Raw genomic sequence first — 15,346 nt, forward strand, 5'->3', positions numbered from 1 at the left:
TATATATATAATCTAAATGGTCCGGGTCGGTTCTTATTAGATTTGTAACTATAAAATCAAAGACTGAGCCATGAAGTACGATTTATCTTTTTTTTTTATTATTATTGGCAAAAAAAAAAAGGACTTTATTAATGAGAACAACATATAATACATATGAATTACATCAATAAAGTGAAAGTGAGAGCAAAAAGTATTATAGCATTACTTCATAATCTCAACTAGGTTGGCACTAATAAGAAGCATTATAGTACGATTACCTATGTAAAAAGCCAAAACCGAACCATGAATTGAGAAAGTTAAACTGAACCATACGTTTTGGTCTGAATAAGACTGGTTTACGATTTTTTTAACTTTTATGCTCAGTCCTAGAAATATAAGGAAAAGAGAGAGAATGAGGGTACTGTAATTGAAATATAAGTTAAATAAAAGGTGAAAAATATTTAGGTAGAAATATATAAAGAAAAGGGAGAGAATGAGGGTAATGTGAATAAAATAAAAGTTAAATGTTAGGTGAGGTTAAAATTCCAATAAAAGTTGGAGGATAAAATTGTAATTTACCTTTTTTCGGAACAGTGACATTTAGATGACCACATGGGATGGAATACTCCATTGACCTATTGATTCTTTGTTTGTGAAATAATCAACAAATTGATAACATGAATTTTTTTTTCAATCCTAAAATTATTGTTGTTGATAACAATTGTTATTTTTTTAATTGTGAAATTAATTAAAATTTTCAATTGTTTGTTGGACTTTAAACTGGCTTATGAATAATCCGATAGGCAATTTTGACAGCTAGTGCTTTTTTAGCAAAGTGAGTTAGTCATCAATCTATTGCCAAACAGCCGCTAATTATGCTCATAATAATTTGGTAAGTTTGAAATACTACGTTGCAAAACTCCAGAGCTCAACTCAGTCAATTTAAGCTATCATTTTATGTGTCTTGCCATAGTAACCATATCATGCTCGACTGTCAAAGAAATATCGTTATCAAGTCGAACGGTCGTGACTACGTCGATGATCAATGCTTCTTTGATACCTCGAGCATTTAATCATCATTAGTTTTCTTAATAGTCTTAAGAATTTATGAATGGAGAGTTAGGTTGCACGTTGCAATCTTGCTAACCTAATTAATGAGATGTTCAATTGACAACAAAGAAAAGTCATATCCATTTTGAATTTGGGAAGTGTTTGCTGTGCCTTGAGCACAAAAGATTTTATTGTACTTTTTAGTGAGGATAATTCTAAATCCATTAATATAATATGATCTATTCATTTTGTAAAATATCTCAATTAGATTATGCATATAAAAATTAAATTGATCATATATCAATAATCATATGATCAAATCATCTTAATAGGTCCAAAGCGGTCCATTGAACTGCATAACAAACACCCAATCCCATTATTTTGGAGTTCTCGTCGTGTCCTTCAAGTTGGGAGAGTGGCTGTTGTGTACGTCAAAGACCAAGACCAAATATTCTTGATCAAAGATTTTTAGATTAATGAAGCGAACCTAAGATGTTAGCCCAATTAATTTTTTGGTTCGTGTGACCAATAGAAAACAACTTACCTATATATCTTGATAGGTGGACTTATTATCTAATAGGTCTTATGATAATTAATAGTATTTTTTATCAAACACTATTAAAAAACGTTACTAATTATTAATTTTTAGCGATAGTTTAAAAATTGTTATAAAAAATATCACTAATTATAAGTTTTAACGACAATTTAAAAAAAAATCGCTATAAAAAAAGTTACTAATTTTCAATTTTCAGTGATAGTTTGAAAAATGAATTTTTTTTGTAAGATCCCTGGTATTGAGATTTTATAGAATAAAGGACATGCAATATTTTCGTAGTAGTTGGGGTCCCTTAATATTTTTCCAGAGAAATTTCGATCTAGATAAATTTTAAAACTAGATAAATTTCAAACCAGAGAAATTTCGCTGAGTGTATTTGTGTGTTTATATTGGAATTTTTTTGGACACATCAGAATCACCTTAGAATTTCTTTGAGTGTGTATGTTCATGTTTGGAATTTCTCTGGCATTTTCACTTAAATTTTTCTAGACATATCATAATCTCACCGTGTGAAAATTCATACAGTGACCATAGTCAGAAAAAATTTACAAAATTACAAACAATGAAAATTCATATAGCCAAAGAAATTCTATCTACTTCTTCAAATCACACCATGGGTGAGTACTACTACTTCAAACCAAAATACACACAATCTGTATTTTCTGTTTTTGGTTTTTCATTGATTGTATGTATATATGTAAATGTTTATATTTTGATAGACTGAACTGGTGAGTGAATCATGTTGATTGTTGGAAGTAGATCTTCATATTGATATAGAAGATGAGAGTGATGAGGAAGACGATGATGTGAAGACTGATTACGTTTGCCCATTTTGTTTGTTTGGATGATTTCGACCTTGTTGGATTCTGTTGCCACATCGATGATGGTCATCCCATTGAGGCCCAGTCTGGGGTAATATTATTACTTCCCACTTTAATTTCTTGTTTATAAGAGATCTTAGTATTATTATTTATGCATACGTGTGTATTATATTAACAAAAATACAAGGCTCAAATTTTTGTGTATATATATAAGAATAAATATGAATATAGGTTTCTATTGGACACCTTCTTAGTTTTTAGGTTTTCTCTGCTGGGTATTTTTGTTACCTGTTAATAGAGGTATGAAAACTATGAAACGTGAGTCGGAGTAGAGAAAATTCATACAGTTAGAGAAAATTTACAAAATTACAAATAATGATCAAAACCAAAAAAAATTCACACGGTTCCCACATCTAGAGAATATTCACACAGTCTAGAAAAAATTCAATTTGATTTGCTTACACACTCGACGTTGGGGCACTCATTCCTCAGCCTTTGAACCTTGCCAGAGTCATAAACCTTGTAGCACTGCAAGACTACGAGCTTGACCTTCTTCTTCTTGTGCTTGGTATAGGTCTTTTTCTTGCACTTGTTTGTGCCTCTTTGTGCCGCTGCGGAGGCGGAGCACCATATAGCGACCCCGGTCTTTTCCCATTTGATTATTGTATCCGGACTTAGGTTCCGTAGATTCCGTCATTGTATAATTGTTGTTGTCATTCATTATTTTCTTATTTTGAGTCTTGGGTTGTGTTGGGAAGATTTGGAGCAGGTTGGTTTAGCTTAAGAACCAAGTCTAGTTGCCCAGATTTTGGCTTGTCCGCTCGAGCAGGAGTTTGGACGCTCGAGCGGGGAATACACCCATCCAGTATGTCCTGTGTAGTGTTGGCCGCTCGAGCGGGGGATTGGACGCTCGAGCGGGAAGTCGTGAGTGACGCTCGAGCGGGGAGTTGGGCGCTCGAGCGGGGACCTGTCTGCAAAAACTTCTGGGAGAGTGCATTCGCCGCTCGAGCGGGAGTCTGTGAGTGGCGCTCGAGCGGGGGTTTCCACGCTCGAGCGGGGCGACTGGTATAAAAATCCGAGATCCGACTTTCAGGATCATTTTTCATCTCCCTTTTGATTTTAAAACCCTAGAACCGTCTTCTCCCTCTCCCTACACACCTTCTCTCTTAGGTTTGATCTACTTAGAATGTATTTCTACCCTAAGCCCTTTGTTAAAAAGATAGAGTGGGTCGAGGGCTTCCGTTTAATCTGAACAATCTTGGGTTTGGAGCACTTTGGTTTTCGTCATCTTCTCCATTCGAGTTCTTCGCTTCAAGGTAGGGATTTCCTACTCCATCCTATAAGTTTTGTCCTAAGTTTTGGTATTTTGATATGTTGGGAGTACTTTGGTAATTTTGGGAAAAACCCTAGTTGTATTAATAAATTAATTTGTATAATTAATTTAAGGAAATTGGGAAATTGGTTAAATGCATGAAATTGAGGAATTCATTGATTAAATGGTGTAGTTGGATAATTAAAATTACTCGCCTATTGAATTGTTGATATATTTATTTCCAGTCTAGAAATAACTGTTTTGGGCTATCGGTGGAGGATAGTCGTGTTTGTGGTAGACATTGCATGTGGATTAGGAATAACTGAAACTAATCACATTGGTTAAGTCATTAATTTTGACTATTGCATTAATACAGAAAATATGTGTATTGATTGAGCATTGCATTTGCATATATATTGTTTTGTGTGGGAGGAGATAGGGGATGTACTCCACGGTTTAGGGGAAGATAGGGGATGGACCTCTAAACCGGATTTTGTTTGGGAGGAGATAGGGGATAGACTCCATTAGCATCACTTTTATGTGTGCTTATTTATATTGAAGTGTTTTATTTGATACAGCACTAAAATGTGTATCAAACTGGAAGTATGAAGTGTTTGATTTGAGCCTGAGTCTCATCTGTTTGTTGACATTAGAAGAATGTGAATATAATATATATAGTTCACTGTTGTAAGTTTGGCCAGGTCCTGAGCCATATTGATAAAGTTGGAAAGTAAAACGTGTCTTAGACAATATTGTCATGAGACTGTAAAATGATGTAATTGATTATCTTGGTTAACCATCTATTGAATGCTATAGCTTTATTCAATGCTTATATTTGGTTTAGTACTTTTCTACTGGGCTGTGGCTCACCCTTTATGGGAATATCATTTTCAAGTTCAGGTGATAAGCTACCTCCACGGACTTAGCCTGGAAGGATTTGATGTTTGGGATTTTGAAGACTTGTCTTTAGTTATATGTTTTATTTTGTTATTTTTTTGAGATTTCATGTAAACAATCAAGCCTAGGGCTTAACTTGTAAAAGAGTTAGTACTCATCCTTCTTGTGTTCAAGTGTTAGCTTGGAAAGATGTAAGCCCTTAGGGCATTTATTTTGATGTTGCAGGATGTTACATGTGATGTCTTTCAATAAGAATACTCTGATGAATAACTCAAATGATTCGTTTTCTTTTATAAATGCATGTTAATGTTATGGTTATTATGGGTTTATTTTGAGGGCGTTACAACTTGGTATCAGAGTGTACCGGGTTCGAATACTTTGGGTACGTGGGAAGTGATTAGTATCACAATGGGTTCGTCTCGCTTGATAGAGACTTAGATGTACTGTTATGTGCTTATATGATAGCATGTTTATATGATTATGTGGGTATGGAACGTAGTTTCTAGGATGTTAATTGGACCCTTGAGTTTCTAGTAGTCTTGTTGGAAAGGCACTTGATCAATGCTGTTTCCAACCGGAACTATAGTAACGCTTCGGGACTATTATTATCCAGGAATGAAATTCGTAGGTGCTTATGTGATTATGTGCTTACGTGGAATGAATTATTTTTGTCCAATGCATTAGGACGCGAGTGTTTAGTTTCGGCACATTTATTAATGTGCTAATGTCTTTGTTTGTTTCCTTTATTAGGATGTCAGGACGAGGACGACGACGCGGTAGGCGTGGTAGGCTGGGTAGGCAGGAGGTACCGGTGCCAGAGGAGATTCCGGCAGTTCATGAGGGAATTGGCCAGGCCAATGTGGTCGAGCCAGTAGGCTAGCAGGCTATGGGCGCTTTAGCCCGAGAGATAGCAGGGGCATTCAGGGAGTCAGTAGGCATTCTTAGGGCTGAGAATCAAGCCCAGGTTGTTGTTGCGGATGCAGGACCTTCCTTTCTGAAGAGGGAGTTCTTCCGGTCTAATCCGGATGAATTTGTGGGTGATCCTAAAGAGCCGCTTAAGGCAGATGAATGGCTCGAACAGACAACGAAGACGTTTGAGATGCTTGGCATCGAAGACGAGGGGTTGAAGGTGACCTTGGCATCATTCCAGTTGAAGGGGGATGCGGGTCAGTGGTGGAAGTTCACTAAGGGGCGTATAGGAGGTACATGGGAGGCTTTTGTGAATGCTTTCCAGGAAAAGTTCTTATCTCCAGCAGTTAGGGAGAAGCTGAGAGACCAGTTCTGCCAGCTTAAGCAGTCGAGTTCTTCAGTGGCCGAGTTTGAGGCTGCATTTACTAGTTTGTCCAGGTTTGCACCTGAATTGGTGGCGTCTGAGGAACGCCGTTGTATTGAGTTTGAGAGGAAGTTGAGGCGTGGCCTCAAGCTGAGAGTTGGGGGAACTATGATTCGGGATTATGGGCGTTTGGTTGATGCTGCAGCCCACATGGAAATCATGATGCAGGAGGAGGAGGAAAGACAGAAGGGCTCCAAGAGGAGTCAGGATGGTCAGAGTGATGGTAGGAGACAGAAGGGTTTTAATCCCCAACAGTCTCAGAGTAGCTTTTCTAGATCGACTTTTCCTATGCCGAGTGCTAGTTCGGGGAAAGGCAGTCAAGGAGACATTACCTGCTTCAAATGTGGCCAGCTGGGCCACAAGTCTCCAGTTTGTCCTCAGAGGGGAGGAGTGCAGAGAGCAGCATCATCTTCGGCTCGATCTCAGAGCCAGAGTCAGGGTAGAGGCCAGCCACTCTCGTGTTATCAGTGTGGTCAGCCAGGGCATATGAAGAGGTATTGCCCGCAGTTGGGTGGCACACCTGGTGCATCTGGTTTGAGGCAGACTCAGGGTCAACAGCCAGCTCAGTCGGGTCAGGCCTCGAGGGCCAATCAGGGGGCTTCATCGTCTCAGTCGGTGCAGCAATCTTATGCTCCTAGGGGTGAGCAGGTTGATCAGGGGTCATCTGGGCGCGTGTATGCTGTTACCGCGCAGGATCTTGTACCGGCTCCATCTGTTGTGAAAGGTACTTTCTTGTTTTGCAACTCGGTTGCTAATGTGTTGATTGATACGGGTGCATCTCATTCCTTTGTGTCTGCTGCATTTGCATCTGTTTTGGAGTTGGAGTTAGCACAGTTAGCATCTCCTATTTGTGTAGTGTCGCCTCTTGGGGGTGAATTGATTTTGAAACACGGTGTTAGGGGTTGTGATATAGAGGTTGATTACCATAGAATCCCATTTTCCTTTGTAGTTATGCCTATGAGAGGTTTCGATGTTATTTTGGGTATGGACTGGTTATCGTCATACCGGGCAGTTATTGATTGCTACCGCCAGAGAGTCACTTGTTGTACCGTGAATGGTGAGTGTTTTCATTTTCTGGGGGACCGTGTTGGTAGTGTTTTGCCACCGGGGTATGTTCCGCGAGGACGGAGTGAGCTTAGTGGTCTACTTGCTAACCTTTCGATTAGTGAGGACGGTGAGACTCAGATTGTGTTGCCAAGGGTGGTGTGTGAGTACTCGGACGTTTTTCCCGAGGATCTTGTTGGTTTGCCACCGCATCGAGAGATTGAATTCTCTATTGACTTAGTGCCCGGCACGGCACCGATTTCTATGGCACCTTATCGTTTTGCCCCAGCTGAGTTAGTTGAGTTGAAGGTCCAACTCCAGGAGTTGTTAGATAAAGGCTTTATACGTCCTAGTGTTTCGCCTTGGGGAGCACCGGCCCTCTTTGTTAAAAAGAAAGGTAGTGCTTTGAGACTTTGTATAGATTACCGGAAATTGAATCGGGCTACGGTTAAGAATAAGTACCCTATGCCCCGTATAGATGATCTGTTCGATCAGTTGAAAGGTTCCCGTTGTTTCTCGAAGATAGACTTGAGATCAGGTTATCATCAGTTGAGAGTCAGGGAGGAGGATATTCCAAAGACGGCATTCCGTACGAGGTATGGCCACTATGAGTTTTTGGTGATGCCATTTGGGCTCACCAATGCACCGGCAGTATTTATGGATTTGATGAACCGGATATTCCGGGAATTTCTAGATCGTTTTGTAGTCGTCTTCGTGGACGACATCCTTATCTATTCACCTTCAGAGGAAGAGCACGAAGAACACTTGAGGGTGGTGCTTGATTTACTTAGAGCCCATCAGCTTTATGCTAAGTTTGGGAAGTGTGAGTTCTGGCTAGAGGAGGTGAAGTTCTTAGGCCATGTAGTTTCTAGGGAATGGGTGTCTGTTGATACATCCAAGACAGAGGCAGTGCAAGATTGGGTACAGCCTAAAAATGTGTTTGAGATCCGCAGTTTTCTGGGATTAGCTGGGTATTGTCGCCGGTTTGTAAAAGATTTCTCCAGATTAGCTTCGCCTTTGACTAGATTGACTCGGAAGGGAGTCAAATTTGTTTGGAGTGAGACTTGTGAAAAGTCGTTCCAGGAGTTGAAAGTTAGACTGACCACTGCTCCAGTCTTGATTATTCCGGAGAGAGGGTTGGGTTATGCAGTCTATTGTGACGCCTCACGAGAGGGTCTTGGTTGTGTATTGATACAAGAGGGGAAAGTGATTGCCTATGGCTCACGTCAGTTAAAAGTTCACGAGAAGAATTACCCTACGCATGATTTAGAGTTAGCAGCTGTGATATTTGCCTTGAAGATTTGGAGACATTATCTTTACGGTGAGAGGTTCGAGGTATTCTCGGATCATAAGAGTCTGAAATATCTGTTCACACAGAAAGACTTGAACTTGAGGCAGAGGATGTGGATGGAATTTATTGAGGATTATGACTTTGAATTGCATTATCATCCGGGAAAGGCCAATGTGGTGGCCGACGCCCTTAGCAGGAAACCTGTTGGTGACATGGCTAGTATAGCCATCCGAGAGTGGGAGATGTTAGGTGCACTTGGAGAGTTTGATTTGCTTCTGGGCGAATCCGTTGAGGCTGCGGCCTTGTTTTCTGTTGTTGCGCAACCTACACTTGTGATTCGAGTGTTAGAGGCTCAGAGGGGCGACCTTGAGGTAGAATCCCTCCGTGAGAAGATTTCTGGTGGGAAGGTTGAGAAAGGTTTGACGGTGTATCCCGACCTGAGTGTGAGATACCGAGACTGTCTGTTTGTGCCGGAGTCTCATCGAGAGGAGGTACTCCGAGAGTTTCATCATTCACGCCTTGCGGTGCATCCGAGAGGTACTAAGATGTATCGGGATTTGGGTCGCCATTTTTGGTGGCGGGGTATGAAGAGAGATGTGGCAGCTTTCGTGTCTAAGTGCCTTACTTGTCAGCAAGTGAAGGCCGAACATCAGAGGCCAGCGGGTTTGTTGCAACCCTTGCCTATTCCCGAGTAGAAGTGGGAGCATGTCACTATGGACTTCGTTGTATGTCTTCCGAGGACTCAGCGGGGCAGTGATGCTATTTGGGTGGTTGTAGACCGACTGACTAAGTCGGCGCACTTCATTCCTATGCGCGTTAGAGATTCAGTAGATCATCTTGCCGACTTGTATATTCGGGACATAGTGAGGTTGCACGGGGTTCCAGTGACGATCGTCTCCGATAGGGACCCTCGTTTTACTGCCAGATTATGGCAGAGCTTGCAGAGCGCCTTAGGTACTAAGTTGACCTTTAGCACAGCTTATCATCCTCAGACTGATGGGCAGTCCGAGCGTACTATTCAGATCCTTGAAGATATGCTTCGGGGTTGTGTTCTTGACTTTAGCGGGTCATGGGAGAGGCACTTGCCATTAGTAGAGTTTGCCTACAACAACAGCTTCCAGTCTAGTATCGGTATGGCACCGTTTGAGGCCTTATACGGCCGACCGTGTAGGTCTCCTGTTTGTTGGGCCGAGGTGGGTGATGCACCTCTGTTGGGTCCGGAGTTAGTAAGGGAAACGACGGAGAAGGTTGAGCTTATCCGTAAGAGGCTTGTTACAGCCCAGAGTCGTCAGAAATCTTATGCCGACCGTAGGAGGAGACCTTTGGTGTTTGAGGTGAGTGATCATGTCTTTTTGAAGATATCACCAAGACGGGGATTGGTGAGGTTTGGGAAGAGCGGGAAGTTGTCCCCTCGATTCATTGGTCCTTTTGAGATCCTTGAGAGGATTAGCGAGACTGCTTATCGTTTAGCTTTGCCGCCGCAGTTGTCCGGAATACATGACGTGTTTCATGTGAGTATGCTTCGGAAGTATGAGCCGGATCCATCACATGTGTTGGATTGGACCGATTTAGTGGTTGATGAGGATGTTTCGTATGAGGAGAGACCGGTTCGGGTCTTGGATAGGTGGGATCAAGTTTTGCGAGGCAAAACCATCCCTTTGGTCAAAGTTTTGTGGAAACATCACGGAGTGGAGGAAGCCACTTGGGAACGTGAGTTGGAAGTCCGCGAAAAATACCCGGACATGTTTGTCGATTTGTAATCTAGTATTTAGATTTTGTAATATTGTTAAACTTAAGAGCTTTACATATGTCTTAAGTTGTAAAACGTGAGTATGTTTTGATAAATGGGTGTGTCTTGAAACTTGCTTCATTGTAGAAGTTTAGTGTAACATTGCATCTGTTGAGTACTTCGTTGAATGTGTTGTTTATATCATGCGATTGAATATGATATGGGAATTGTTAACATTAAAAGGAATAATCCATAATAATGATACAGGTTGAAATATATGTTGTTTTATATATATTGTGAGATACCCCTTGATAAAGAGATGAAGTGACCAGTATTGGGTCAAGATGTTTATTGTTGTTATACAATAGCGACCCCGGTCTTTTCCCATTTGATTATTGTATCCGGACTTAGGTTCCGTAGATTCCGTCATTGTATAATTGTTGTTGTCATTCATTATTTTCTTATTTTGAGTCTTGGGTTGTGTTGGGAAGATTTGGAGTAGGTTGGTTGAGCTTAGGAACCAAGTCTAGTTGCCCAGATTTTGGCTTGTCCGCTCGAGCAGGAGTTTGGACGCTCGAGCGGGGAATACACCCATCCAGTATGTCCTGTGTAGTGTTGGCCGCTCGAGCGGGGGATTGGACGCTCGAGCGGGAAGTCGTGAGTGACGCTCAAGCGGGGAGTTGGGCGCTCGAGCGGGGACCTGTCTGCAAAAACTTCTGGGAGAGTGCATTCGCCGCTCGAGCGGGAGTCTGTGAGTGGCGCTCGAGCGGGGGTTTCCACGCTCGAGCGAGGCGACTGGTATAAAAATCCGAGATCCGACTTTCAGGATCATTTTTCATCTCCCTTTTGATTTTAAAACCCTAGAACCGTCTTCTCCCTCTCCCTACACACCTTCTCTCTTAGGTTTGATCTACTTAGAGTGTATTTCTACCCTAAGCCCTTTGTTAAAAAGATAGAGTGGGTCGAGAGCTTCCGTTTAATCTGAACAATCTTGGGTTTGGAGCACTTTGGTTTTCGTCATCTTCTCCATTCGAGTTCTTCGCTTCAAGGTAGGGATTTCCTACTCCATCCTATAAGTTTTGTCCTAAGTTTTGGTATTTTGATATGTTGGGAGTACTTTGGTAATTTTGGGAAAAACCCTAGTTGTATTAATAAATTAATTTGTATAATTAATTTAAGGAAATTGGGAAATTGGTTAAATGCATGAAATTGAGGAATTCATTGATTAAATGGTGTAGTTGGATAATTAAAATCACTCGCCTATTGAATTGTTGATATATTTATTTCCAGTCTAGAAATAACTGTTTTGGGCTATCGGTGGAGGATAGTCGTGTTTGTGGTAGACATTGCATGTGGATTAGGAATAACTGAAACTAATCACATTGGTTAAGTCATTAATTTTGACTATTGCATTAATACAGAAAATACGTGTATTGATTGAGCATTGCATTTGCATATATATTGTTTTGTGTGGGAGGAGATAGGGGATGTACTCCACGGTTTAGGGGAAGATAGGGGATGGACCTCTAAACCGGATTTTGTTTGGGAGGAGATAGGGGATGGACTCCATTAGCATCACTTTTATGTGTGCTTATTTATATTGAAGTGTTTTATTTGATACAGCACTAAAATGTGTATCAAACTGGAAGTATGAAGTGTTTGATTTGAGCCTGAGTCTCATCTGTTTGTTGACATTGGAAGAATGTGAATATAATATATATAGTTCACTGTTGTAAGTTTGGCCAGGTCCTGAGCCATATTGATAAAGTTGGAAAGTAAAACGTGTCTTAGACAATATTGTCATGAGACTGTAAAATGATGTAATTGATTATCTTGGTTAACCATCTATTGAATGCTATAGCTTTATTCAATGCTTATATTTGGTTTAGTACTTTTCTACTGGGCTGTGGCTCATCCTTTATGGGAACATCATTTTCAGGTTCAGGTGATAAGCTACCTCCACGGACTTAGCCTGGAAGGATTTGATGTTTGGGATTTTGAAGACTTGTCTTTAGTTATATGTTTTATTTTGTTATTTTTTTGAGATTTCATGTAAACATTCAAGCCTAGGGCTTAACTTGTAAAAGAGTTAGTACTCATCCTTCTTGTGTCCAAGTGTTAGCTTGGAAATATGTAAGCCCTTAGGGCATTTATTTTGATGTTGCAGGATGTTACATGTGATGTCTTTCAATAAGAATACTCTGATGAATAACTCAAATGATTCATTTTCTTTTATAAATGCATGTTAATGTTATGGTTATTATGGGTTTATTTTGAGGGCGTTACAACCAGGTAGAGAGTGGACTCCTTCGGGATGTTGTAGTTGGCTAGGGTTCAGCCATCCTCCAATTGCTTTTCGGCGAAGATGAGACATTAGACAGTCTTGAGGAGAGAGAGAAGAGAGGATGAGGGAGAGAGAGGAGAGATGATATGACTGAGGGACCTTAGATTACAAAAACAAATATTATGGATCTCTTCCATTACTAAAAGTTGGAAATGAATGTTAAACTAAATTTCTCTTTAAAGCATTTGTCACAGAAAAACGTTACTAATTGTAAGTTTTAGCAACAATTTATAAAAACAATTAAAAAAGTCACTAATTATTAATTTTTAATGACATGCAAAAAAGCGTCACAAAAAATTATTTTTAGTGACGATTTTAGTTAGATTTATTTTTAATAGGATTTGATGGGACTAAAATAAAAACACTTATTTTTTAAACTATCAATAGGTCTTAATATCGTAAAATTATTTTTAGCGACAATTTTCTTAATTTGATTTTTTAGGGTAAATATTTTTTTATTGTCAACATTTATTAATTTTTTTAATGTGCGCTATATTTACTACATTTGTGTTGTATTTTTTTTAAATATTTAAAATATATATTTTTATTTTTAATATATAATTTTTATTTTAAAAATTTTCTTATTTTTTATTTTAAATATTTTATTTTATTTTTTAAATATTTTAATTTTTTTAATATTTTAAATATTTTGTAGTTTTTTATTTACCTTAAAATATTTATTTTTAAAATTTTAAAGAATTTTGGATCGCCCATATATAAATCATAGCAAATTATTTGGAAAATTCTTTAAAAAAAATAATAAAATATTTTTTTTCAAAAATAAAAAATATGTATTTTCTGAAAAAAAAATAGAAAAAAAAAATAATTTTTTGAATTTTTTTTTAAAAAAAGTTTTGAATTAACTATTTAGTTATGAGTTTTGAAAAATAATTTGAAACTTTTTTTATTGAAATCATCATTCCAAAACTTAACCAAATGCTATCTATGATTTTTCCCTGTTATTTGTATGAATGAATGTATTTGTCTCTGTGGAAATTTGCATGGATGGGATGTGTAAAAAAGAACCTCAACACGTGAGCCCTTGAGGATAGGGCAATTTGTCCAGTTGCTTCTGTAGTTGTCTTTTGGAACAATAAAGATTAGAGGTTCCAGGTTCAAGTTGATGAAGCGATTGTCATCCTTTCGTTATAATTTAATTTACTAACTTCATGACATGATATTCTATTGTATGGCTAAAAATAAAAAAACTTGAGACCTTGCATATTTTAGAAGAGCAAAACATGGAAAATAAAAAATTGTCAATAAATTATAAACACTTTTCATAAGGACACAACTATATGATTATTACAAAGCACACAACTCTTTTTTTTGAAGAAACTTTCTCGTTACGTTTGTATGCCTAAAATACCCTTATAATAATTGTCAAAATTCACAGATTTTAATTGCCCTAAATAATTATATATATATATATATATATTTCTCAGCAAATGAATGACAGTCGTCAAGTTACTAGAGTATGTGGGTCGACCTTGGGCACCATTTGTGGTTTCCATTTTTCTGTGTTTTGTGGGTTAAAAAACAGGTCCACACGGCTTTGAGCTGTGAGCATATAGAATAAGAAGAAGAAGAAGAAGAATAAGTACTCTTTTAGGTTCCAAGTCTTAACCAGGTTTTCCCATTCAGACTGCTAACGAACACACTCATCATTTTTGATCCAAAAAAGAAAAAACACTCATCACTGACTAACTACAGCTAATAATAAAAAGTGTTTAAAATATCTTAAAGTCCTCTCAACTTTCTTTCTCTTATTTCATTGGTTTTTAGACTTTTTGGGCAACCAAAATCAAAATCAACACGGTCGAAATGAGTGAGTTCAACCGAAAATTAGTATTTTTTTTTTTAAATACTTGCAGTTTTTGAGCTTTTTGTTTTATGTTTTTGTGGGATTTTAATAATTTTTTAGTATTTTAATCATTTATTTATTTATTTATTCACTTTTTAGATATGGAAAATCTAAAAAATAAAATATTTATGACAAATTTTAAAAAAAATAAAAAAATTCAGCACATTTTCGCTTCTCTTTTTATTTTATGTTTTGTAATTTTGGATTGAAAAATGATATACAAATCTATTTTTCCCACTTTCTAGACTCAATAATATATAAGTGAGATGATTAGATGATAATTAGAAAAGTCGTATAACCAACTACGCCTACCTTAGTTGGCCACCATAACGCTACTAAAAGCTTAGTCCTAAGGGGAGGTCACGAGTTCTACTCTTTAGTATTATGTAAGGGTGGAGAGGCTATCCAAAAAATAAATTTAAAAAAATTGACTAAAATATTTATTAAAAAAAAATCATTAATGAGAACAAAATATGAAAATCAAAAAACTCAAAAATTTCATTTGAAAATTCAATGATCTCTACACGGTAAATTTACAGTTAAAACTTACGAAGATCCTTTTGTACTTTAGAATTGAGGTTAGGAATGGCATTAGGACGAGAACGGGAGTGGTGTCTTGGAAAGCGAGTAAAAAGTTGATTTTTTGAATTTTTTGTGACTTTTTTTGGTTAAAAATGTTAAAAAGTCAAAAAATTGACTTTTTACATGGTTTGGGATAATCTAAATAAGTGTATTTTTTGACTTTTTATAAAATATGAGTTGGGTTTGAAGTGATGTATTAGAGAAGTGATGTAACTTAAATAAGATGATGTGATTTAAATAAGATAGTGACTTTTTGATTTTTTAATTTTTTTAGATCATGTCAAACAAGATGTATCCAAAGCACCCCACAGAGAGAGTTTGTGGTGGTGTTCTTTCATTTTCATCTCTTAAAAATTTGGTAACATCTTTTTCATACTTGTTTTTGTCAACTTAATTTTTTGGATACATTACAAATGTACTTTATGTGATTTACTTTAAAATACGAATTATCATTTGTGATTCTGAAAATTATATCTTGTTTTTTGAAAGTTTAAATTTCATAACAAATAATTCTTTTTATTAATAAATCATCAAGTCAATTAAC

The sequence above is a fragment of the Camellia sinensis genome, chromosome 3 (genome assembly GCF_055761805.1).
Source record: "Camellia sinensis isolate YWXY chromosome 3, ASM5576180v1, whole genome shotgun sequence".
Taxonomy (NCBI): domain Eukaryota; kingdom Viridiplantae; phylum Streptophyta; class Magnoliopsida; order Ericales; family Theaceae; genus Camellia; species Camellia sinensis.